General features: G+C 45.6%; 1 pseudogene; it reads right to left on the bottom strand.

Annotated features, from left to right (window-relative positions):
* Positions 1-1,978: 1,978 nt before the first annotated feature.
* On the bottom strand, positions 1,979-4,348 carry LOC129511125 (probable mitochondrial glutathione transporter SLC25A39; annotated as a pseudogene).
* Positions 4,349-10,892: the final 6,544 nt, after the last annotated feature.

Consider the following 10,892-nt stretch of genomic DNA (forward strand, 5'->3'; position numbering starts at 1 on the left):
TTCTTTCTTTCTTTCTCTTTCTTTTTTTGTAAGATTGTATTTATTTATTCATGAGACACACACAGAGAGAGAGAGAGAGAGAGAGAGAGAGAGAGAGAGGCAGAGACACCAGCAGAGGGAGAAGCAGGCTCCCCATGGGGAGCCCGATGTGGGGACTGGACCCCGGGATCATTACTGGAGCAGAAGGCAGACACTCAACCACTGAGCCACCCAGGCGCCCTCATCTTTGGTCTTCAAGTTAAACCCGAAGTATCATTCATCATCCACTTATTCTTCACTTTTGTCTCCCATTCCTTCCTGGAAGACGTCTTCCTTTTCCTGTCAAGCTTGCTCTGGTGGAGCAGAAAAGTCCAATGCTTTGATACAGAGTGAATATTTTATCTTGCCTTTTAATGCACTTGTTCTTGGTTTACTGTTCAAATATCCATGTCTTCTACATAGTCACATGGATGGGTCTCTAGAGGACACGGATTCTGTTTACGTGATTACGCTGGAAGGTATGTTACTCAGCACAATTACTTATTAAAAGGCATTTGAGGGATCCCTGGGTGGCGCAGCGGTTTGGCGCCTGCCTTTGGCCCAGGGCGCGATCCTGGAGACCCGGGATCGAATCCCACGTCGGGCTCCTGGTGCATGGAGCCTGCTTCTCCCTCTGGCCTATGTCTCTGCCTCCCTCTCTCTCTCTCTCTCTCTCTCTGTGTGTGTGTGTGACTATCATAAATAAATAAAAATAAATAAATAAATAGATAAAAGGCATTTGATAACTAACCATGTTGAAAGGAAATTTTTCCACATCGGATCCTCATCTGTTAACACAGCATAATTTACAGAGTTGTGGAATCACTATGTTGTACTCCTGAAACTTTTGTAACATTGTGTCTCAACTATACTCAAAAAAGAAAGAAAGAAAGAAAGAAAGAAAGAAAGAAAGAAAGAAAGAAAGAAGAAAGAAAGAAAGAAAGAAAGAAAGAAAGAAAGAAAGAAAGAAAGAAAGAAAGAGAAAGATGCACTCAGCAGGGTACAAATGCTTTATTTTATGGATTCTCTTTAGTTTTTGAAAAAAGCACGGGCATTTTAGGTATTGAAGTACTAGATACTTTTCATAACACTCAACAAGACAGTAAAGGATGATTTTTGTCCAAAAAAGAAAAAACAAAACAACAAAAAACAAAAAAACAAAAAAAAAAGAAAAACCCTCACATATTGATGAGGTTGCATCCAGTTTTCTTTTTAATTTTCTTAAGCTCCTTTCAGATATAGATTGTAAAACAAGAACCCTCAATTAAGAGATGCTTGACATTGAGAAGCCTCTCAGATCCATCCTCCCCACAAGTGGTCTGAATTCCCGTAGGGAATGGATAAGACCATGGGCGCTGGAGCCTACAGTTTATCTCCAACACTCTGCTACCTGTACAACGTTAGGCAAGTTACAGAACCTCTCTGAAAACATAAACCTCATCTGCAAAATGGAGCTATCTCATAGGACCCTTTTGAAAATTAAATAAAATCAAGATAAAACATTTATCACATTGCTTAATGTATAATCAGTATACATTTTATCACCATTTGCTGCATTTTTTTTATTTGGAATTCTTTTGCTGACATACATTATCTTTCCAAGGGCAAATTGATTAGCCTCTCCACTCAAATTGTAAACTCTGAAAGGCAAAAATGCATTTAATATAACTTTTAATCACTGTAAAGACATTAAACTTTTGCTGACTTATTATAGATATTAACTACTTATTCTCAGAAATTTGTAGGTCAATTTTAGGCTATTTCTGCAAAACAAAAAATTCCACAGAACAGTAAATTAATTAGAATTTCTGTTTATTTCTGCAAAGAGGTCACTACAATTAAATATAGTCCAAGAAAATAATTCAAAGAAGAAAAATATATATACATATACATATTCTATTTAGAGGAATATTACACAACAGTTAAAAATGGAAAAGCATATAATTATAAGGGAATAAATTAGTATGACATAAAATTATTAGAACTTTTGCAGTCTTTTTTTTTTTTTCTTTTTTACTGGAAAGAAGTTCATCATCTTTAGATTCCAGGAATTAACAGGGATGGGTGCAGACTACACCAGGCCCAGGGTTTTGTGGCTCCTGGGAGCAGACCCAGCTACAGCAAACACACAGGAAAACAGTGGGAAGGGAGGGGTCAGTTAGATTTGGTCTTCAACTTGGGGTGGGGGTGGGGGTGGGGGTGGAATAGTGATTATCCTTGGGGCTTGGGAATGAGAAATGGCAGGAAGAAAGCTGTTTTGGGGGGGCCTGAGCAGGCCTACAGGGGTAGCCCCCTACCCCTGGGGCTCAGAGTTGAGGGGGAAGGGAAATGAGGCCCCTTCCCTCAGTGCTGAGGACAAGGCACTTGGCTCAGTCTCCTTCCACCCACCACCCGTCCCAATCCATGGAAAAGATGGAGTCCTTGTCCCATCTCCTTCTAAGGGCCCAGAGGCTGTTCTCTGTTGAGCCGCTGGAAGAAGCTTTTGCCGAACTCATACGTGCTGATCATGATGGCACAGGAAGGGGCAGCCTTGATGATCCTTGGGAGAAAGCCTGCAAAGAGTCCCCTGGTGCCTGACTCAGCCCTGATCCTCCGCAGCAGCAGCCAGGTGGAGTCGGCTCTCGGGGGCCTCCCTCTCACAGCCTCCACCGCTCCCAGCGCGACCTGGCGTTGAGTCTTCACCATGTCGAAGGGTAGAGTCAGGATGGTCGCCACCGTCCCTGAGATGCCGCCAGCCACAAAGCTCATGCCCACGGATGTCTGGTCTTTTGGCCTGAGCCCACTCAACCAGCTCTTCACCAGCTCGTAGTTGAACCAGTACAGGGCTGAAAAGGGCACATCCCAAAGGGCAGTGAGGCCCCCCAGCCCAGCCATAGCGAGCGCCAGCCACCCTGAGCCACAGCTGCTCAGACACAGGCGCCCAGCCCAGCTCCCGGGAGGACACATGCTGGGCCTGCAGCTTTGTCCGCACCAGCTCCAAGGGGCCGATCACAGTCACGGTGCCCAAGCGGGCTAGGGCACCAGCCACCATGGGTGCGTAGAGGTCAGAAGTCAGGGCTCGATCACAAAGGAAGGTCTTGAGTTGGTCATATGCGGTGAAGTAGATAGCAGTGGCCGGCACAGTCATCACCAAGGTGGCTGGGAGGCCACTCCACAGGGTCCTGGTCCCTCGTGCCTCACGATCTTCACAAAAGCGTCCATGGTGCCCGTGAAGCGGGTAGGGTCCTGAAACCAGGTGGCACAGCGGGCACCATTTGGACACAAGTACAGGGGTTCCAGAACACCATTGCAGGGATCCCTGGGTGGCACAGCGGTTTAGCTCCTGTCTTTGGCCCAGGGCGTGATCCTGGAGACCCGGGATCGAATCCCACCTCGGGCTCCCGGTGCATGGAGCCTGCTTCTCCCTCTGCCTGTGTCTCTGCCTCTCTCTCTCTCTCAGTGTGTGACTATCATAAATAAATAAAAATTAAAAAAAATTAAAAAAAAAAAGAACACCATTGCAGTATAGGAGGCACTTCCCTGTGGATCGGAGAGAGGAGGGCAATTTGGTGTAGGGGAGGCTCCAGAGTCTGGAGGGAGGCATCAGCTCACTGGCCGTCGAGGGGCGCTGAGACTGCAGGCATACTTTCACCACGTCCAGGGGTGTCATGAAGAGGGAGGTGACCACAGCCCCAGTTCCTGAGGCCACCGTGTGTTGGAGGGGGCTAATAGCCCCAGGGTCCTGGTCAGGCATCTTGCAGCTTCAATTCTGGCTCTAGGCCGCTGCTCGCGCTGCGCGGTGCCCGGGGCCCAGCGGGCCCATGGCAGTTCTGTGGCCGCTGTACAGTCCCCGCGCGCTCACCCAGCACCAAGGCCGCCTCTGCCTACTTTTGCAGTCATTGTGGGGCACCTGACAGGCTCAGTCAGTAGAACACATGACTCTTGATCTCAGGGTCATAAGTTCAAGCCCCACATTGGGTGTAGAGATTACTTTAAAAATAAATAAATAGAATCTTTGCAGTCATTAAAACTAACAACTATTAAAGATATGGAGGGGCACCTGGGTGGCTTAGTCAGTTAAGCATCTGCCTTCAGCTTGGATCATGATCTCAAGATCCAATGATAGAGCCCCATGTGTGGGGCTCAGCTCAGTGGAGAGTCTATTTGTCTCTGTCCCTCTCCCTCAGCCCTTCCCACCTCTCTCTCTCTCTCTCTCTCTCTCTCTCTCTTAAATAAATAAAGTCTTAATAAAAGATATGGAAAAGTATTTACAAAATAAGTGAAAAAATAGAAATATAAAACCACATAATTACAGCTATATAAAAATCAAGTATGATATACATTTATGCAACATTTACCCTCTATACTTTTGTAGCTTTGAACCTTTACAAGTATGCACATGTGGGATCCCTGGGTGGCGCAGCGGTTTGGCGCCTGCCTTTGGCCCAGGGCGCGATCCTGGAGACCCGGGATCGAATCCCACGTCGGGCTCCCGGTGCATGGAGCCTGCTTCTCCCTCTGCCTGTGTCTCTGCCTCTCTCTCTCTCTGTATGACTATCGTAAATAAAAAAAAAAAAAAAGTATGCACATGTGTTCATCGGGTAATTAAAAACTAACGGATGTACATAAATATTAGATGAGAGTACAAAGAAAGGAAAAATGTATTAAAGATTGTGAATTTTTAGTACAACTGTCTTTTGTAACATGTCAAGTTAATTTAATCTTTTAAATAAAATTAATAGAACTATTTAGAAGAGGGGTGCCTGGGTGGCTCATTTGGTTAAGCGTCTGCCTTCAGCTCAGGTCGTGATCTCAAGGTCTTGGGATCAAGCCCCGCATCAGGTTCCCTGCTCAGCAGGGAGTTTGTTTCTCCCTCTGCCCCTCCCCCTGCGTATGTTTGTTCACTCTCTTGCTCTCTCAAATAAATAAAATCTTTTTTTTTTAATTTTTATTTATTTATGATAGTCACAGAGAGAGAGAGAGGCAGAGACACAGGCAGAGGGAGAAGCAGGCTCCATGCACTGGAAGCCCGACGTGGGATTCGATCCCGGGTCTTCCAGGATCGCGCCCTGGGCCAAAGGCAGGCGCCAAACCGCTGCGCCACCCAGGGATCCCAAATAAATAAAATCTTTAAAAAAATATATTTAGAAGAATAGTATCTCAATGCTTTGAGATACTAATGTAGGATATCATGTTTATTAAGTCATTTAACAAGTATTTATTGTCTCCACCATGTGTGAGGCTCTGTGCTAGGTTCTAGGGGCACAGAAATGAACAACACAGATTTGTTATGGGAAGCAAGCTGTGGACAAAACAATTCATCTTTCTTCTCACCAGAATCCTCGCAGTCATTCTCCATGTACCCAAACCTTTCAAAAACCTTCCATAAAAGGTGGCACCTCATAATCTAAATCTTTACCTTCCCTAGCCCAAACCAGCAAGACCCATGTGGCTGTGTCCCATTCCTCTGGTAGTCCCCTCTTCCTACTGGGCTGTGTTAACAGATGACCCCCAGGCAACACCATGCCTTAACCCAGCAAAAATGCCAATATCTCCAGAGAACTCTTAGGAAAAATGCCATGGTTTTAGCCTGAGTGGCCTTCCTGAATGTTCCTAGTATTAGTACATCTGCTTTGATCCCATTTAAACACATTGTGCACCATTTTCAACGGAGACTTCCCTCTAGACAAGGGGGAGGATATTACAGGCAAAGTAGACTGGATATACAAAAGTACATGATGTGACACAAAGCAAGGTGGCTGGGGTGGAGCGTATGTGTGGGAGGATGACAGGAAATGGGGCTAGAGATAGGGAAGATAGAGGTAGAAAGTGGAACCTTCTACTGGAGGCACTGAGGAACACTGAGGAGTTCTAAGTGGAAGAGTGATACCTGATTTGTGTTCAGGGAAGCTCACATTAACCGAATGAGAACAGATGGGAAGGGGGAAACTGGATGGCTCAGTCGGTTAAGAATCTGCCTTCCACTCAGGTCATGATCCTGGGGCCCTGGAATGGAGTCTCCCATCCAGCTCCCTGCCCAGTGGGGAGTCTGCTTCTCCCTTGACCCCTCCCCCTCTGCTCTGTGCTCTGTCTCACGCTCACTCTTTCTCTCTCTCAAATAAATAAAATTTTTTTAATCTTTTTTTTTTTTTTTTTTTTTTTTTTTTTTTTTTTTTACCTATGATAGTCACAGAGAGAGAGAGAGGCAGAGACACAGGCGGAGGGAGAAGCAGGCTCCATGCACCGGGAGCCCGACGTGGGATTCGATCCCGGGTCTCCAGGATCGCGCCCTGGGCCAAAGGCAGGCACCAAACCGCTGCGCCACCCAGGGATCCCCAATTTTTTTTTTAATCTTAAAAAAAAAATAGAAGACGTACTAATACTAGGAGCAATCAGGAACAGATGGAAGGGGGTTCTGACTAGAGATAGAGGGGTTTAAGTCAAAATAATCCAGTAGAGAAGTGATTAGAGTCTAAACCAGAGCAGGTGCAGAGGGAAGCCATAGTTGGGACGATTTGAGAAGGCGGAAATCCAGTGCCACAACTTGGTAACTAATTGTGCAGAAAGTGGTGAAGAAAAGATTGTATGTGACTCCAAGACACTGTGTCCTGAGCAAAGGTGTAAGGCTTTCTTCCCAGGGCATATTAATTTTGAAAAATAAAGATGAAAAGACTTCACTGAGCCAAGAAGGAAGACACAGTCTTCCATACTGCAGCAGGCCAATCTCTTGGCCAAATTATATCTTGGCCAAATCTTAGGCCAAATTATCCTAAGTGGAAGTGATGGAACAAGATAATTGTAGATGGTGTGGGGACATTGGACATAGTGACCCCTGTGGCCAGAAGGTTCTTTCCTTTTCTATTATGTTTCCATCCTAATTAAGTCAAGGTGAAAGCCTCAGTAAATCTATAACACCTGATAATCTCCTTTTGAGAGAGAGAGAACTCAAGCAAGCGAGCTCCAGAGTAAGCCTTGGGTTCAGAGCCTTATAGGATAGAGCCAAGCTAGTCACATTGTGTTTTCCGTGAAACATATTTAGGGTTTTCCTCGTTATTTAAGACACATGATTCTGATTTCCATTTACATAGTTTTACTTTTTTAAGTGTTATTTTTTTAAGATTTTATTTATTATTCATGAGAGACACAAAGAGAGGCAGAGACACAGGCAGAGGGAGAAGCAGGCTCCATGCAGGGAGCCCGATGTTGGGAGTCTATCTGGGGACTCCAGGATCACACCCTGGGCCGAAGGGAGGCGTTCAACCACTGAGCCACTCAGGAGTCCCTAAATTAGTTTTTAAGGACTTTATCTATTTATTTGACAGAGAGTATGAGCAGGGGGAGGTGTAAAGGGAGAAGGAAAAGCAGACTCCCCACTGAGCAGGAAGCCTGATGTGGGGCTCAATCCCAGGACCCTGGGACCACAACCTTAGCCAAGGCAGATGCTCAACTGACTGAGCCACCCTTAAGTTCCCCTTAAGTCCCTTAAGTTTCCTTTTGAAATGAATATACCTGCGGGGAGTTATTGAGTTGGTTTAGGAAAAAACTTTGTTTTTTTTTAAGGGAAAAATATTAGGTAAGTAAAAAATGGTGCAAATGTGACAAGAATCGTGGCACACAAAGGGTTGAAGCTTGGGAAACCATGTCCTGAGAAAGCCTGTGGCTAGTTAGGAAGGTAAACCCCAAATCAAAACAAATCTTTGACATAAGCCTAACTGTAATTAAAAAAGAAGACTGCACCCCTCTGGAAGGACAAAAAGTCATGCAGGGACTGGGGTTTGGGGTTGTTTTTTTTTTTTTAATATTTTATTTTTAAGCAATGTCTACACCCGACGTGGGGCTCGAACCCACAAACCCGAGATCGAGTCACATGCTCCACTGACTGAGCCAGCCAGGTGCCCCTTGCAGTGATTAGGGTTTTCAACAATTACAACGAGGATGAATTTGGGTTTGGGGCTGAGGGCTCAGGCAGGAATGGGGGATGATGGAGCAGAGCATATACCAAAGAAAATTCTCCCTTCCTGCCAAAAGCCCCAAATGCTGCTAGGGAAGGGATTTTTCCTTCAACCACAGCACAAGGGCCTGAGGTATCTCCAAAGAGCAGCATTGTTGCATTTTGTGGCTTGTTTCTGCAATCAGCTGGGAAATAAAGTCTTCAAATTAACTTTTCCAGAAAAAAAATGTATTTGAGGGAGGAAAAGTAAGGGACAGATATAATTGTATCAAATATAACTGTCGTGAGCCTAAGAAGATGGTGGCTTCCTGCTTGGTAGAGGGTTCTTCCAGGAACACAAAGCCCTGGGCCCCAATAATGGCACAACCATGCCTTCCAGTGGGAGCACCTTCCCCATCGGGTGAAGAGTGTGTCTGAGGCGGAGGGGAAGAGAGAGGGAGAGAGAGGAGTGGCCATTGTCACTGACATTACTCCCTTCTTCCTGACCCCCAGAAAAAAAGCATTTCACAGAGACAAGCCTACAAGAAAATATAAATTTTTGAGAGAAACATCTGCCGGGGGTGGGGGGTGAGAAGTAGCTCAGGAGTCCCTGGCACTCTCCCCATGAGCCTTTGCACCCCCATGAGACGTCTTTCCAGCTTGACGCGTGGGTGGACGATTCCTTCCCCCACACTGTAGATCCCAGTGAGAGGCCCTTCAGCCACTGGCATTTCAGCTTCATTATTTCTGTTCTGGAGGATTTTTGTTTTGTTTTGTTCTGTTTTGTTTTGTTTTCAGAAAAGGGTACCACTTTTCACAGTGTCCTGGAAAGCAGATGCTGACAGAAAACTTGAGACAAAAGCAAAGAAGCAGAGTGCTAAACTTCATTGTCTCAGGTTTTTGTTTTTGTTTTTGTTTTTAAGATTTTGCTTATTTATTTGACAGAGAAGGAGAAAGAGAGCACAAGCAGGGGGAGCAGCAGGCAAAGGGAGAGAGAGAAGCAGGCTCCCCACGTAGCAGGGAACCTGATGAATGATTTGATCCCCTGGACCCTGAGATCATGACCTGAGCTGAAGGTAGACGCTTAACTGACTGAGCCACCCAGGTGCCCCATTCTCTACCTTTTTGGTTCTTATGCTTCAGCTTCAGTTTGGGAAAATCATGTGGCCAGGCAATAAAATATCCATGCTCACAGAGGCCCCATTATCCAAACCACCAGGCAGGATGGTATTTAACCAAAGGACCTCAAGATGCTAAAAACCCTGGCCTCTGAATTCTCCATGTTGGTACTTTTAAAGGGCAAATATCAAGGTGACTCTGGGTGAGAAGATAAAAGCTCCATAATGCAGGAAGTGAAAAAGGAGAGCCCTTTAGCGGTCAACCAGCACAAAGAGAGGGCCTGCCCTTGCTCAGACAACCCAAGGTCACTATACTGAGCACCACCATCAACAACAACCAGAAAAAAAGAGTACCTTGTGGCTCTAGGGCTAGTTGTGTCCCATCAGAGTGGAAGGCCAGGTCCTGGTTCAGCACAGGACCTTAACAGAGGGTATTAAAGTTAGAGACTTGAGAGAGAGGACCTGGGCCTGGTCACTGCTCTATCAGCTAACCAGTCCCAGACAAACCACCAACGCTGTCTGGGCCTCCACTTTCTGGTGTGTTAACATCATGTATAGTCGTTGTGAGGCCAGAAAGCAAGTTAGCAGAACATGTGGAAGAATTGGCTTGGCCCTGTTTTCAAGGATATATATGTAAATGAGACACAAGTCTCAAGATCTCAAGGATCTCAAGATCTCAAGATCCAGGATCTCAAGATGTTAGAGGCCAAGGTGCATTGGAGGCCAACACAACTCTGTCATTGTTGCTGTGGTTATAATCACCATGGCACTTTCCCAGTTTCCTGACCTATTACTTTAATTCTTTCAGCAACCCTTTGAGGAAGGTAAGGAAGGGCAAATAATAATTATTTCCATCTTACAGGGCAAAGAGGTGAAATGTGCTGCCAAGGGTTGCCTGGCTGGGTTGTGTTGCAAGGCTTTCTGTTCAAACCAACGCAACAGCCCAAATGTGAATTTCCACATCTTCAAACTGGGTGCTACAGCCTGGGGTCCTACAGTTGAATTGCAAGGAAAGGAGAGGGAGAAGGAGATGTGTAGACTGGGTGACCTACAAGACACATTGGGAGCTAATAGGTATGAAGGGTCTTTCTGGGGTGATGAAAATATTCTAAAATTAGAATACAGTGACGGTCTCATAACTCCATACTAAACATTAATTTGTATACTTAATGTTGCATGTTCTACAGATTGAGACAGCCAGGTGCCCAATCTGTATACTTTATTTTATTTTTAAAAAAGATATATTTATTCATGGCAGACAGACAGAGAGGCAGAGACACAGGCAGAGAGAGAAGCAGGCTCCACACAAGGAGCCCAATCCGGGACTTGGTCCTGGGACTCAATCCTGGGACTCTGGGATTACGCACTGAGCCGAAGGCAGATGCTCAACGGCTGGGCCACCCAAGCTTCCCTTTTTTTTTTTTTTTTTTGTAAGATTATTTATTTATTTATTCATGAAAGACACAGAGAGAGGCAGAGACATAGACAGAGGGAGAAGCAGGCTCCCTCCGGGAGCCCAATGTAACACTCGATCCCAGGACCCCGGGATCACGACCTGAACCAAAGGCAGACATTCAACCACTGAGCCACCTAGGTGCCTCTCGGAGAGAGGGTCTTTAAGCAGACTCTCTGCAGAGCAAGGAGCCCCATGTGGGGCTGGCTCTCAGGACCCTGGTGCCAAAACCAAGAGTCAGTCCCTCAACTGACTAAGCAACCCAGGCACCCCACTCCCTGCCTCCCTACCCCGCCATCTGTATACTTTAAATAGGTGAATTTTATAAAATGTAATTATATCTCAACAAAGCAGTTAAGAAAAAGACATATCCATTTTTTTTTTTACATGGGTA

Source organism: Nyctereutes procyonoides, unplaced genomic scaffold (assembly GCF_905146905.1).
Source record: "Nyctereutes procyonoides isolate TBG_1078 unplaced genomic scaffold, NYPRO_anot_genome, whole genome shotgun sequence".
NCBI classification, from domain to species: Eukaryota; Metazoa; Chordata; class Mammalia; order Carnivora; family Canidae; genus Nyctereutes; species Nyctereutes procyonoides.